This window comes from Notechis scutatus, chromosome 5, assembly GCF_049901735.1.
Source record: "Notechis scutatus isolate UNSWTSFEM ecotype Mainland chromosome 5, rNotScu1.2, whole genome shotgun sequence".
NCBI classification, from domain to species: domain Eukaryota; kingdom Metazoa; phylum Chordata; class Lepidosauria; order Squamata; family Elapidae; genus Notechis; species Notechis scutatus.
Window position 1 is genome coordinate 111,871,871 of NC_142013.1, and position 16,191 is coordinate 111,888,061.

The window sequence follows — 16,191 nt, forward strand, 5'->3', positions numbered from 1 at the left end:
CTGAAGAAGCTTCTTGGATGAGAAGCAAAATGTCTTCAAAGGAAAAACAACAACAAGGAAATCCAGTTGATTCCCGAAAAAGCACCTTTGGGACATCCATGACATGGATGACTAAGAATCTCTACAGACTGTTCCATCAATGATCTCAAATATCCAAGGCATGCAATGATTCCTTTTTTATTTTATTTTTTTAATTTTATATTTACAATAATTCCATCTTTCATTTCAACTGTGTGTCAACTGGGTACATATGTCTTGTGTTAACATTAATAATTAATACTTTTCTTACCAATATAACAATAATCACATTTTCTTATAGCTGTTTGTTTAATATATCTATTTTTTTAAACAATCTTATTTCTCTATATAGTCATCTAATCCATTTTAATTGTTTTATTTTCCAACCATTGATAAAATTAATCCCATACCATGTAATATTCCATTTCTTCTTTTTCTGTGATTCACATGTTAACCTATTCATCTCTGCACATTCAAATATTTTATCAATTATGTTTCCCTCTATCGGTATCTTATTACTTTTCCAGTTCTGAGCAAATACAATTCTAGCTGCTGTTAATACATGTATAATTAAATATGTTTTTTCTTTATTGTAATCGTCAGGTACCATTCCTAGTAAACATATTTCAGGTTTCAAATGTATGTGTTCCTTTATCATTTTTTTCCAACCATGTGTGTATTTTTGTCCAATATCTTTTAGCTTCTATACAAGACCACAACATATGGTAATATGTTCCAGGTGTCTGGTGGCACTTCAAGCATTTGGCTGATTTATCTTTGAGAATTTTAGCTAGTTTTGCTGGTGCAAAGTGCCATCTATAAAACATCTTATACAAGTTTTCTTTATATGCTGTAGATATTGTTAATTTATAATTCCTATCCCATAGCCTCTGCCATTTATCTAATTCTATAGCATATCCAAAGTTTTTTGCCCATGTTTCCTTAATTTGCTCTTCTTCTAATTTAACACCTAATAAATAGCAATACAATTTTTTGATCAACTTATTTTCCGTTCCTGTTAATATTTTATCCAATTCTGTCAACTCCTTATAAATCCCTTCAGCCTTAATATATTTTTTTATCTTGATTGTATTTGCATATATGAATACCAATGCATTTCCAACCCTTGTTCATTCAGTTCTTGTTTTGATTTGAGCTCACCTTTTTCATTTAAAATATCCTTATATCTAGCAACAGCTTTACAAATATTTGGATGTATAAGTGCTTCCATTGTTGATATGAAGACTGGAATCTTCATATAGTGTTGTTCTCTAGTTTTTTTCCCCATGCTAATAACAATGCATTCCTGACTATATGTCTTTGAAAATACCCCTGTAGTTTACTTCTCCCATGCCATAGAAATGCATGCCAGCCCAATTGCAGATCATGCCCCTCTAACGTCAACAACCTTTTATTTCTCAATGTAATCCATTCTTTCATCCAGGTTAATACTGTGGCCTGATAATACATTTCCCAATTAGGTAGCCCAAACCCTCCTCTGATTCTCACATCCCATAACATTTTTATATTAATTTGTGCTTTCTTCCCTTGCTGCATGTAATGATTCCTGAAGATGGCTGTGTACTTAGCTCTAAAAGTGAAGATAAGCCACTGAAAGAGATAGGATTCTCTAGAGCCTAAACATCCGGATGATTGTGATATGGATCATAATACCTCATGATTATGATAGTTACTGTGGCACTAGTATTGTTATAAGTCACCTGACTTTCCTACAAGTGGTATCAGCTTGATTTCTATAAAAACAGAAGACAAAAATCAATTTTATTACCCTTCATTACCATTTATAATTAATATAAGAATCACAACTCAAGGTATTTGCTATTTATAGAGAAGAAAGTATCGTAAGCAACACTTTTCAAGCCACTAATTTATTTAGGTAGGATGCCTTGTGGTGTTTTTTTTTCTCCCTTGCTTTTTGGTTTTTGTTTACAAATTTGCCTCACCTGAAAGATCTTAAGACCCATTACTGAAACTTTTTTCAGATTCTTTGAAATTGCACTTCTAGCATACATATACAAAATGCTTGCTGATTCATCAATCAGCACAGTAAAACAACTCTTTGAGAATATTTGATATTAAGGCCATTAAAGAAATTCTTCTGAAGTTGTATTTGATTTTTCTACTATGAGCATTTTTTAGTTAAAATTCAAACTTGGAGCAACACTCTATTCTATTTTAGAATCCTTCTGAAGTATTTCGTTCTTTGTTCTTGTTCTTGTTATTTTTGAAAGATGAACTATAAAAAGAAAAAGATATCAAGGACAAAAGAAAACTTTCACAACCAAAATATTGTCCAACATAGGAAAAGAAAAAAAATCAATGAGATATGCTGTTTTTCTTGTATTTTGCAATAAAATGACAGCTAACAAAGAATCAAATAAATCTCAATTTACATGCATTATGTGGGTCAGTAGGATTCATTATTAAAGATTGTCTGCTGATTTTTCTCAGTTTCTTGAGGAAAATATTTAACTGAAAGGACTAATTGAATACAAATATCAATGGAAGGAATACAGATTGATCTTTTCTGATTAAATCTGCAATATTTCTTTCACGAATAAGTCCAGAGCAATCACAAAACATTATTAACATTTCTTTAGCCTATAACCAACAATGGATTTCTTTTTTTAAAAAAAATAGTACTACATATAGGCATATATAATGAGTTTTAGAATGTGGAGCAGAAAAAAAATCAGATATTCTTTTTTTTCCCCCTTTTGTAAAAATGTTATTGTATTGTGGTTATAGATTTCTCTTCTTTTATTATACTTAAGATACTTAACCTCTGAGATTTTATTGATGCCTTGCTTATCCTCAAAGTGTTCATAATTTTCAATTTCAGGCAAATGAATAACTTTCAGTTTTCCCACACTATCTTTACTTTTATCTAACTCCTCGTTATGAATCAAATTCCAATCCCCAGCTAACATAGCTAAGGCTTTGCTGAAGTGTTAAGTTTATTTTTAGTATATTAAAAAGACATTTGTCCTTTGTTAGGGCTATAAATCAATTGCAGAAGAAATATCTTTGCCTCTGATATTTCTAATAAATGTGTACCTTCCTTTGAGATCCATGTCATGCCCCTGTCAGAATCTGACTCGGAGGAGGAAGCCAAGCAGCTGACAGGGAGTGGGAGTGTGGCACTGGTGGCTGTGGAAGAAACTGGGGAAGGGCAAAGGCCAGCTGGGAAGAGCATGGGAGAGGTAGAGCAAGGGAGTGGGAATTCAGAGGAAGACCCAGGCCCACCCCCTCTTCATCCTAGGGCATGCAGGGAAGAATGGAGAAGGGAGCAACATGAGTTGCATGGCTTACAGGGGAGGAAGGGTCCTGATGCCCTTCATTAGTTGCAGCTGGGAATACAGTGTTTAAAAAGGGAGCAAATTGTGTATTATTTTATTTTGTCAAGGCTTATCTGGGTTCCTGGCATCTTCCCAACTGTGTGTGTTTTGTTGGCCTTTGAAGTCTGCAATTCCTTCTCTTGCCCTGTCCAGTTAATTGCTGCAGCGTGGTTTGTGTGGATTTTTATTTACAGTTTATATGTACTTTGTTTTTGGACTGAATTTCCTTAATTTAAAGACTGTTCTTGGGAGTTTTTTCTCCTGCCGAAGGTAACTGGACATTGGGGGCAAAGTTGGAGGTATTAAAGGGACTCTTTGTACTTATGTAACTGTGTTGCCTTTGTGCTACGCCCTGGTCATCACAATCCATTAGAATCTCTTCTGTGACAAAATTGGTACTTATTCAACATAAACACTGTGAGCTTCTCTAAGCGTAGAAGGTTTGGGAGCCAAAAATTGGTCTCTTATCCAAAGAAGCTTTTGAAGTAAAGTTCAGTGTTTTAAAAAGTTCACATTTAAATTTGTTAGAGTGCACACAGTGTGACTATGTGAGATAACCCAGGATCAAATTTAGTAAACAGAGGTTTGTATTTAAATAGTGGTTTTATCTACAAATAATATATATAGACACATACTTTCATCAGACCTCAAACAAACAGCAATCAATAATTACAGCAAGTAAACCCACATGGAGAGAGAGATATGCCGCAACAGGGCGTCTTCTTATTACAGGCTCTTAAAGTGATATCAGCCCCAAAACCTTGCTGACTCATTCCCAGCATTACATCATCATAACATCAGCTCTTAAATCATTACTCTGACACAATTCCTGTAAATTATTTATACCTTTCTTTCCTGGTTTCAGAAAGCAACAACTCTAAATTGCTAAACTACTTTACCCAACTGATTAACACAGAATGATAACACTTTTAATTATGAAATCATTATCGTCTGACTCCATGACATTAGTCATAAATGATATTTGAGATACCTGCTCGGCAATACAATTGACAAGAGAAAGCTCAGGACCATATGGGTTGGAAACAGGTGGAAGAGGCCTTCATCCGGCACTGGTTGGACAATGGCTAGAAAGATGATGATAACTTTATATCATGTTCTTTTGAAATTAGCAAAAGGAGGGAAGGGATTGTGTAACAGTATGTAGGAAAGTCTTTGGGAGACAGGGTGTCAAACTTGATTTCATTGAGGGCTGTGTTTGACCTTGAGGGGCTGGGGGACATGTGGGCATGGCCAACTCAATGTGTGAGCATGGCCAGCTCAATGTAACTCATGCCAGTGAGGGCGGGGCCATCTCAATGTCACTCATGTTGGGGGCACCTTTGTTGGCCCAAATGCTCTGCAAGCAAAAATGGGCTCCCAAGCTCTGTTTCATCTGCAATGGCCTCCTGCAATCCTCACCAAGTGAAAACAGAGCTCAGGAGGGCTGCCTCTCCCAAGCTCCATTTTCTCTCGCAGAGGCACTGTAGGCCAGTCCTTCGCTATTTCCATGATGTCCCCATGGGCCAGATCTAAGCATCCCAGAGGCTGGATCTGGTCCCCATGCCTTGAGTTTGACCCACCTGTCCTAGGGGATGCCCTCAGATAATACAGATAGTCCTCAACTTACAACAGTCAATTTAGTGACCATTTGAAGTTACCATGGCACTGAAAAAAGTGACTTATGACCGTTCCGGCATCCCCAGGTTCACATGATTTACATTCAGGTGCATGACAACTGGTTCATATTTATGACAGTTGTGATACCTCAGAGTCACGTGTCCTTCGGACAAGCAAAGTGTCAGGGTTCTGGCAGTTACTCCAATTAAATCATGATCCTTGAGCCACACTCCCAAAACTAAAGAGGATTAATTTGAAGGTAACATTCAACGTCTGGCACTAACTTGGGCATAGCCAACTCTGAGATATGTAACTCACTGTCACCCTTGATCCTGCTTTTCCCCCCACCCCTCTGAGTGTACCATCCAACAAAAAATGTCCATAGCCAAGAGTCATCAATCATGCTCTCCAGTTAGATTTCTTCCTGGCAGAAGCTTCAGCCAACTAATCAGTCTTAGAAGAAAATATGAATGGAATGTACTTTTGATTCCACACTGCCGTCTGCTCTTTGAAACTCCTCCCCCTCTTCTTTCTGTTGTCAACTATAAAACGTGTATACAAAATGTTTTATGAGTTGACGCAAAGTCAATGGGGAAGCCAAATTAACTTAGCAACCATGTTACCAACTTAACAACTGCACTGATTCCCTTAACAAATGTGGTAAGAAAGATGGTAAAATGGGACAAAACCTGCTTATTAAATTTCTCACTTAGCAATATAAATTTTGGGCTCCATTGCAGTCGTAGGTTGAGGAGCACCTGTAGAGGGCACAGCCCACAACTATACAGTGGGAAAACCAAGACACTCAGAAGAGACCCTCCCTAGTCTCTTGGTTGTGAAGGGGGTAGCAGATGTTGGACTCTTGAGACCAAGAATTGGGTGGACAGCTTTAATTTTACCATTGCATTGAACTCAGAACACTGTTATTGCCCGTGCCTTTGAATTCAGACAGAAGGCTGAGGGCTGATTTATGACTTTAAGAGCAAATACAACTGTTTAAGCAGTACCTTGGATAGCTCCTACTAACCCAATGCTTTGGATGAAAAGGACTTCCAAACGATTAGTCTTTCTGTCATTCTATGCTAAGCCGGGATGAATTATTACTTTTATTTCCCGCTGTTTGTAAGTCCGTAGAGGACCTAGACTGAAATGGAAATTTTTAGCAAAGTATTGCTCTGCTATTAGCCAGTAACTGGTACCTCCTCCCATTTCCTCTGCTTTTGCACCTAGACATATGTTCCTTGCTCATTAAATACACATGCAAGCTGATTCAGGCACACCACAATTTGCTTACACTTCTGTTTGTCATGCTTTTGAAAGGGACAAGACAGCTACTCATTATGGCAACCTGCTGGGGTCATATCAGCCAGGTGCTGGGAGCTGGGACAACTCGACAGTCCTTTCAATGACAACACAAATTGTACATCTAAGTTCAAAGCTGAAAAGCTCCAGTGCTTCTACAGAAAGTGTTTGATGAAAAAAGTGAAAATCATTTGTTTTTTGTTTCATTCATTTAAAAAAAAAAACAACTAATGCCTGCTCATTACCATGGTGGATTGTAAGTGGCCACAGATAAGACAATAGTAATTGAAATCACACAACAATCATTGTAATGTTATAATGAAAAGATAAAGAGATAAAGGCAATCTCTCTGTTACTGGGATCTTCATAGATTTTGGGAAACTGCTGGAATGTTATACAGAATTAAACGATTAGCGGGAAGTTTCTAGGTCTTTATTAGATGTGAATTCTCATCTGGAAGAATATAAAGTTTTAGAATGACATTTAAACAAATCTCCTGGATATCGTCCTTCTCAAGTTCTGCTCCTGGTTGAAGTAATGGAAGAATCCAAGAACTGTTTATCTCATCAAGTCTGCTCTAATTTTGCTATCTATCATGATGGGTCAACATAAGAAATAGGAGCTTATGGTATGGAATAATTGCTTTTTCAGAGACTGAATGTGTAAACTCTTGACTTCTTGATTTAGGTGATTCCAGATAAAATCTCTGGCGTCATGGACCATTTGTCAGCTTTGGAACCATATTTTATTTAGAAACTGCCACATTTTTTTGCCTGGGTATTTGGGAGTTGGGTATTCTAGAGAGGGGTGGAAGTTTAGACATAACAACATTCTTCTTCTGTGTCAAAGACAAGCCATTCTGCACCTGGGAAAGGAGTGGTTGAAGGGACGTCTCCAGTTGGGACGGTGGTTGATTGGACCATGTGATGGGCTGATGGGTGCAGGGAATGATGGGGTTTTGATTTTCAGTTGTGAAGGGAAAACCCAGAGCTCTCAGATTTGGATTTTCCCAGATGTGCCAATATGACTACTCTGATAAAATGGAACTTTGAGAAAATGCCTGTCTCGGAGTTTATTGGTTTGTTAGTTGGAAATCTGACACTATTCATGACATTGTGGCTCCATCTATTTCCAAAACCTCTATCTCTACTTATCTAGTTGCTGTGTTTGATCTCTTTTGGTCTAATCGGAGTCTGCTTTGCAATTCAAGATGCAGGTCCAGAAAAGCATTTAGCCCTGAATATTCTAAATAAATAAATACTATTCGAATAAGTCTAAATTTAGAAGCTTTTTGTTTAAAATTGATAAAAATGAATTGGTGATTTCTGGATTTTTTTTAATTAAAAAAGAAGATTGAAAGCCATTTTTAGATATCTTTCTCTTTATTGCTTTTGTGTTATTCTTCACATTTTACCTTTTTATAATATTTTTTATTGCTTCTGCATTTCTGTAGGATTTTTTTTAATCTTTCTAAAATCTTATTTTAATAAACATCATTAAAAAGTATGATTCACAGCAAGTGCCAACTGACCTTGGCTGACCTGAAAAGACTTAACAGGATTGGAACTAGTAAATATTTGAATAGGAGAGTGATGAAATCCCAAGGCTATAAATTAGAGAGATAAGTTGAAACCATATACTGAAAGAGTAAAATACGTGGTCATATCCTTCCAGCTGCCAACCTTGATTTGGAAGAATTTTCTCCTTCTCCTTCCCATTTCAGTACCAAGCTAAAGATGCTATGCATCCAAATTTTTCTATGTTGTTTTTTACTGGAAACAGTTGTAGATTAAAAAAAAATACATCAATCCAAAGAATTTGCCATGATGTATGATTAGACACTGGCACAAAGAAGAGAGGGTCAACCTATTCTCCAAAGCTCATGAAGGCAGGACAAGAAGCAATGGATGGAAACTGATCAAAGAAGAGAAGCAACCTAGAAATCTCCTGCAATTAGAACAATTAATCAGTAGAATGACTTGCCTTCAGAAGCTGTAGGTGCTCCATCACTGGAGTTTTTCAAGAAGAGATTGGACAATCCTTTGTCCAGAATTGCATAGAGTCTGCTGCCTGAGCAAGGATTTGGACTAGAAGACCTCCAAGGTCCCTTCTGTTCTGACCCAGTCTTCCTAAACCCTAATTACTCACACTCTTATTTTAAAAACAAGACTTATTTTATTGCAACACTGGAAATTGTTTTCATTCCCAGCTGGAATTAATCTCAAACAGTCCCCCAAGATAAGCACACACCTTTCTTGTGAAATGCTACCAAAAACAGAAGTATCAAATGAACTAGAAAAGAAACCAACCGAAGAACAAAGAGCTCCAAAGATGACTCGGAACCAGTCGAACTACTTTGCTTCCTGCAAAGGTTTCATCATCTTGGCCTGACCCTTATACCTTATGGGAGGGGCAATCACTCCCACCCTTATTCCTGAGTCACCCCTTTTGTTTCAGCTGCTCTCGCCTTGTAGCAGCTCTACGCACATGCACACTGGGAACAGGCTCCCCTGGGTCCTCTGCCTCACTTCTGCCAGACTCTGAAGACTCCGAAAGCAGCACCCCACTCCCACATGACCCTGGCCCCATCTCCACATCAGACACAAGACCCTCGTCCGAGTCCTCTCCAGACTGGTCCCCGTTCTTCCCCACTGTCTGATTCTGCTGCCATCTGCACTAGCAAACCGCAACACCTTCGAACTTTGTTATTCTGTGAGTATCTATTGCATTTTGATTATTAATTGAAATGTTCAACCCCATAAGAATGTTAGCTTATCGACAAAGAGAAGAGGCTGCTGCTTGGCCGATAAACTTTGAAGGAACATTAACCAGACCATTGTTGAAATCAGAATGTTGGACTCGTTGCTCTTTGAATCCAGCAGGGAGATTCTGGCATTGTCCAATTATGGTTCACTGCAGAAGTTTGTTGGCATTTTGTAGAAGGCAACAAACATAAGGAGAAGGCAACTTGCCATGGAGCATGGATTGTTCAGCACTAAAGCAAAAAGGTCCATGAAGGAATGACTCCTCCCTCTCTATTCTTTCTAAATAATTAAACAGAAGTAACATGGGGTGACCTCCTCATTCTAACAGATGATTCCGCCTTCTGTCAGCTGATTTCTTTCCAGCCAAATGGTATTGTAGTAGCGCCAAAGGGGCTCTGCATTGTTTGACAGCTGAATTCAACCCAAACTAATTGCCGCCAGTAAAAACAAAACCACAACGAGGGGAGTTTCTGCTCTTGCTGATGTTCCACTGGTCAAGATTTCAAAATCCTGGCTATTTATTCCTGACTGTTCAATTTAGGAAAGTAAATATATATATATATAGCAGGCAAAGAAGGCCCAGGGCTTTCTGCCATTCAAAATAATTAAGGTTGAAGTAGACTCAAGTGTATTTGAAATAGGGATCCAGATGGGCTCTCCTATTAGCAATAATGTCTCCATGTATAAGAATTTCAGCAACAACACTGTAGAACAGAAATGGGCAAACATTTCTCTCCAAGGGCCTTTGGAGGTCAGATACCAGGGCTAAAAAAGAAAACCCTTAGAGGGTCTCTAATTAGGAGCTCTGGTGAGGTCAGTTGTAATGAGGATGTCTGAATAGGATGCAACATTGTGTTGGGTCCAAAATAGGAAATGAGCATTTTGCAAGAGGAAAACCTATAGTACAAACAACCATGAATAATTATTCACAGATGGATGGAAACGGGAAAAAAATGGGTCATCTTTTGCAAGCCTTGTGTTTTTTTTTGCAAAAAAACAAAATTGTCAAGCCCAGCCTGACAAGAGGCAATCACTGTTTACTTTGTCGTGACAGGATCCAGTTTGACAGACATCACTCAGCCATTGACCCCCAAAAAAACCCCCATGAGTGACAACATCCAGAGTCAAGACAAGGTTGAGGCTTGGAGCAAACATGAGTCATGCACATTCTTTCTTTGTACAGCCATCCTTGAGTAAATTGGATCTACTGATTTAAATATTAAAATTGATTTTCAGCTGCTAGCCAATGAATCCATTTGCAGTTTTGAATAGGTATTAGGTTGTTCTTCAAACAACCATCAATCGCCCAATTTGTAATTCTGCCTTTTTTTTCTACTCACATGTCTGATTAGATGGCTGGTAGGGAAGATGCAACTAGCTTTGGTTGCCATTTTACAAAAGAAAAGATTTGGGGGAAAGTAGCATTTTGCTGAAATTTCAGTAGTCCTAGTATGGCAAATAATTCTCATTACAGTCTTCAGTATTTCTGAAACTAAATATCTGTGTTTCTCCAACCACTTGAAATCCATAATAACAGTTTTTTCTCATGCTGCCTACTTCCAAAGTGTTTGAAAATATTTTACCCATTTAAATATTTTGCAGCAATATATTTGTGATTGAATCTGATTTTTCCTAAACTTTTTTTTTTAAAAGTGAATATATTCTATAACTGACAGGGAGTATGGAACATAATTCTTTTCAACTTATTTTTCTTTTTTCTTTTTAGTTTTAGGATACTTCTGATTTTTGGTTATTATGAGATTTACAACATTATGACAGAAATGTATTCTTGATTCTATTAAAATGGCAACATTCTGCCTCATCTTCTAATCTTCCTCCCAGAATACCCATAATTTTCCTCTTTAGTTAGATTATGCACCAATCCCTTAGGAGTGACATTCTTTTATTTTGAATACTTGGTTCTGTGACTTTTTAATTTTTTTATTTAAATGCTCATCACTAACCAGGATTCATAGAGTTACTTTTGATGTTGGAATAATAATGTGAGGAGAACATTGTACAAGGTAATTTCTTCTTAGTGCCTTAAAAATGTAAATCATTCAGGATACAGACCTAATTAGCTGCTCTGCATATATGTTGCCTAGCAACCAGCCAGGATGACAGTAGTTTGTATTGTTTTTTTTTTTTCCTGGCAAGGATGTTCTTGTATTGGAAACAGAGTTAAGATTCAATAAGTGAGCATCAAAATGATACTTTCCTTTCTGAAGTAACCTGGTCAAGTCTAATTAGGAGCTGTTTTTCTATCACAATGGTCTCGGATTGTACAGAAACACAAACCTTGTTGAGCCACTTTGCACCCTGATAGGATTGCTGCTATGGGGGGGGACAAGATCAGAAAACAACTCTAATGAATATTCAAAAGTCAGAAGAGGATGTCAGAAGAGCATTAAGGGTGCAGTCATGCACAAAGATGTAGTTTCCTTTGCTGTGGTTAAGAGCTTGAACTCTCCTAAAGAGCTTCTCATTCACTCTCACCAGGACAAAGATGAGGAGGCAGATTCCAGACTTGTGGATTTCAACTCCCAGAATTTCCCTGCCAGCATGGAAGTTGATGTCTGCAAGACTCCAAGTTTCCAAAGTTGGACATCCCTGCCTCCAAAGCTTCTCTGCCTTCTCCATCAGTCTAGCCAGCATGCCAACATGGAACTGGCCTATCATCAGAATGAATTTGGAGGGGCAACCCAACTTTTGCACCATCCTCCACATTTTGCTGCTCATTCTTCTTTCTTTTGCATAGCAAAAGTATTGTTAAGAGTCCCACAACCTTTATGAGAGCCACAACATGACTCTGCTAACAGGCCCAGGTGGTTATTGTATATTTGTCAGTTCCTCTTCCTCTTCTAGAGATGTATAATGGATGCATCTTTAAGTTCCTAGGGAATGGTTGGTTCCTTGCTTTGAAAAAGACTGGAATAACTTGGTGAATTTCTCTGTAAATACTTGATCACCAATACTTTTTTATTTATTTTATTTGTGTTTATTTATTTGTCAAACACTTACGACATAATAGAAATAAGAATAAACATAAGTATAAATACATGAAATAGATACTAATAATTGGGGACAATAGGACAGGGATGATAGGCACAATTGTGTGCTTATGCACACCCCTTACAGACCTCTTAGGAACGGGGTGACGTCAATAGAGGTTAGTTTGAGGGTAAAGGAATGGGAGTTTGAGCAGGTGACAACAGAATCAGGTGGTGAGTTCCAGGCATTGACCATTCTGTTGCTAAAATAGTACTTCCTGCAATCAAGTTTTGGAGTGGTTTACATTAAGTTTATATCTGTTGTGTGCTCTTGTGTTGTTGTGGTTAAAGCTGAAATATTCATTAACTGGTAAACATGTGATTTTATGTACTATGCTTAAGTCCAATTTTAGCCAGCATAGTTCAAGGTTGTCTAAGCCTAGAATTTCAAGTCTGGTGCTGTAGGGTATTCTGTTGCGAACAGAGGAATGTAGTATTCTTCTGGTAAAATACTTCTGGACTCACTCAATTGTGTTTATGTCTGATATACAGTGCAGATTCCAGACAGCAGAGCTGTATTCAAGTATTGGTCTAGCAAAGGTTTTGTATGCCCAAGTTTGCAAATCAGTATTACCAGAGGAGAAGCTTCGTAAAATTAGATTTAAAAATCTTAAAGCATTTTTGGCAATGATGTTGCAGTGGGCTTTGGTGCTTAGGTCATTTGATATGAGAACTCCAAGGTCCTTGACAGAGTGAGGGTTGTCAATGAGGTCATATCTGCCTCGCTTGTATTGGGTGTATTTTATTTTATTTTTTTACCAATGTGTCAGACAAAGCATTTGTTGGTCGACATTTGGAGTTGGCAACTGTTTGACCATTCAGACACATAATCAAGGTTGAAGGACGGTAGCATTGTTGGTGGTGTTGAATAGTTTTACATCATCAGTGAAGAGGATGTAGTTGCTTATAATTCTGCAGGTCTCTGCAGGTATAACATTTGTCTTTAGGACCTTGCCACTGGAAACAGACTAACAGCATTTGTGACTTCATGATTTGTGACTTCCATGATGCTGTTGATTTTTTTTTCTTTTCTCTGACTTCATGTGATTTGTTTTCTGGAATATCACAGAGAGCTAGCAAGCTTTCAAAATTCTCCCTCTAGCCCAAATTAGACAACGTCTGAACCTTCAGAAAAATCTAAGAAACAAACCACAAGGTGCATAACTACCATGTATGGTACGTATGTGACATCATAGAAATTACATATATCTCTGGATCTTCTTAATATAAGTTGGATATCTTGCACAAGGGATGACTGATGTAAAGGGGAATAAGTAAGTAATAAAAGTCAGAAATAATTTAATAGTGAAGGGTAGCATTTTGAGCCTAGCATTTATCAAACACGCATAAATGTTTAATCTTGGTATTTGCATTCTTTTTACCCGATCAGGCTATAAATAATGTAATTATTGATACAGGATGATGGGAATAACAGGTTCAGAGGCTACCTTGCTGCATTGTTACCTTTTGCACTTTTGATCCCTTTGCATAGTTCATTTCCATTCGTCATTATTTATTCCCTCTGTCCAGTTTGCTTTTCCAGGCAACTCATTGTCTGGACCTATTGAACTAAGCCGTAATAGATGTAATACATCAATACATTTTAGCTGAGAAGCTTTAATTAGGCTTCCCTGGTCATTTCATCAATGCGGTCAAATGCTTTTGGGGTTTGGATAAGACCAAACCTCCTGCAATGCATAAAAATTTAGGTGTTCCACCAACACACTGACTGTCACATTGAAAAGGGAAGTGATCAACATTTATTCAGGGACTGAAATGGGCATTTATTCAGAGGCTAAATCTTTCCGAATTTAGCAGTTCTGATTTTTCCGATTAGCCCGCACAAAAAGCACACGAGCAATCTTCTTTACCACTTAAAAAAAAACGGGTGCTCTAAATGTTTGAGGCTCCTTGGTGCTCTCAAAGCTTGCTTGTTGTCTTGCAGATGTTTCATTACCCTAACTAGGTAACATCATCAGTGCTAGTAAGGAGTGGTCTTTGTGGAGAGAGGAGGAGGAGAGGGGGAGGAAGGGGGAGAAGGAGGACGGCTATGGGGCCATTGGTGCTCTCTGAGCTTGGTTCTTTTCTTGCAGATGTTTCATTACCCAACTAGGTAATGTTATCAATGCTAGAAGGGAGTTGGGTTTATAAGGAGGAGGAGAAGGAGGAGGAAGAGGAAGAGGAGGAGGATGACTATGGAGTCCTTAGTGCTCTCAAAGCTTGCTTGTTTTCTTGCAGACATTTCATTGCCCTAACTAGGTAGCATTATCAGTGCTAGAAGGAAATGGGGTATGCAGAGAGGAGGAGGAGGAGGAGGAGGAGGAGGAGGAGGAGGAGGAGGAGGAGGAGGAGGAGGAGGAGGAGGAGGAGGAGGAGAACAATGTCTATATGGTTGTTAGAAGTAAAAAATGAAAACAAAAACTTGATGCTACATAATCAATCAAACTAATCCACAAGGAATATTTAACCTATAGAAATTAAGTAATGTTATATCAGAATCCAAATCATAACTGCCTAAGTGACCTACCCTTGGGTGACCACTACAATCCTCATCTTCTTCTTTTAATGACCTTGTAATCCCTTCAGCCTGGGCAGCTGAATACAGCTAGCAGAGCGTTTACTGGCCAGATGCCCTTCCTGTCACCAATGAGGAGTTTTGTTTGGCCTGAAATTCTCATTGTGCCCAGAGAGAGAAATATCTGCCTCTACCTAGGATTGAACTCACAGCCTCCTGATTGTGAGGCGAGACCTTCACCTCTAGGCCACTGCACCATTCTGCTTTGGTGACCACTTTAATATTTGTGCCTTCTTGATAGCTTTCAAGCAATGGGAGCGCCTGCAGCCCGCTGCAATGATCCCAAAAGAAGACAGGTGTGTCATGACATCCTTACTGAAAATGTCCCAGTTCTGTTCTTGCTTGACACTAATGCTCAATTTATGGCATTTTGAGGTAGCTGTCATCACTCATTTTCCATGGTTTACCTTCCCCTTGTTTTTCTGCGGACATTCATGCATACTATCCTGTTTTAGTGCTGTTCTAAAACATTGCATTCTTTTGTCATTTGTAATCCTTTTAAACAAAAGAAATGCTCTGATTTTTCCCCCATTGCAGGAGAAGACTTTTTTTTCTTCTTCAAACCTTCTGTTTGTGTGGGTGCAAGAATCTTATTTTAAGTTGAAGATGTTCTCTGCTTCATCTTCCAAGGCTCAATAATCTCTGTAGCCTTCTCTAAGATCAATCAAAGCCCAGAAGATAATGCCAAGTGAATCTTACCATGTGACAATTTTAGATCAGAAGTTCAGAGATTTGCAGTGGGGGGAGAAAGGAGAAAGCATTCTTAAGTTTTGTGATAAGCACAAAACTGCCACCAAAGTATTTTTTTTAAAGAAAAAAAACCTGACCTAAGAATGATCAGAAAACTGAAATAACCTGTTTTACAAAATAGAATAACAGATTGCAACAGAGTATGGCCTGAAGTTGACTTAAACTCAGTTCCAAGATATGAGATACTGAATCACGGTCTTAAACTGAAGGAAGGCAGACACTACTGGAGTTTATAAAAATTCACCTAATATTACAAGAGAACCTTCTTTAACTGGATGTATGAAGAAGAACTAGACATCTCTCTACAGGGATAATTGGATTTATTTTGTTGCACTAAGCAAAGTTTAATCTCAGTCATTCAGTCATTAACTCAGTCATTCAGTGTAGTTGAAAAGCATCAGAAGGAGGATATTCCACAGTGAAATGGTGTGCTTAATCTTTCCCCTATAAAATACTTATTTTTCCCCTCAACATCTTATTCCCCATTGTTTTTGGGGAACATACCGAGATGAGACAGAATTAAAAGGATTGATAATGATGAGATAATTGCTATAGAAAATGAATTGGTAGGGAAGGTTAAATCAGTTAGCATTGCTCAATCCAAATTAATTCTTTTCCACTCAGGATGGATGGTCTTATATTTGTTTGGCAAATATTAAATTGTAACAGACCAATTTTCATCAAGTTTTGAGAATGGGAAGTTAATATTAGTAATCTGTTTTAAGTTAAAGAGCAATGCTATCTAGATAGATAAA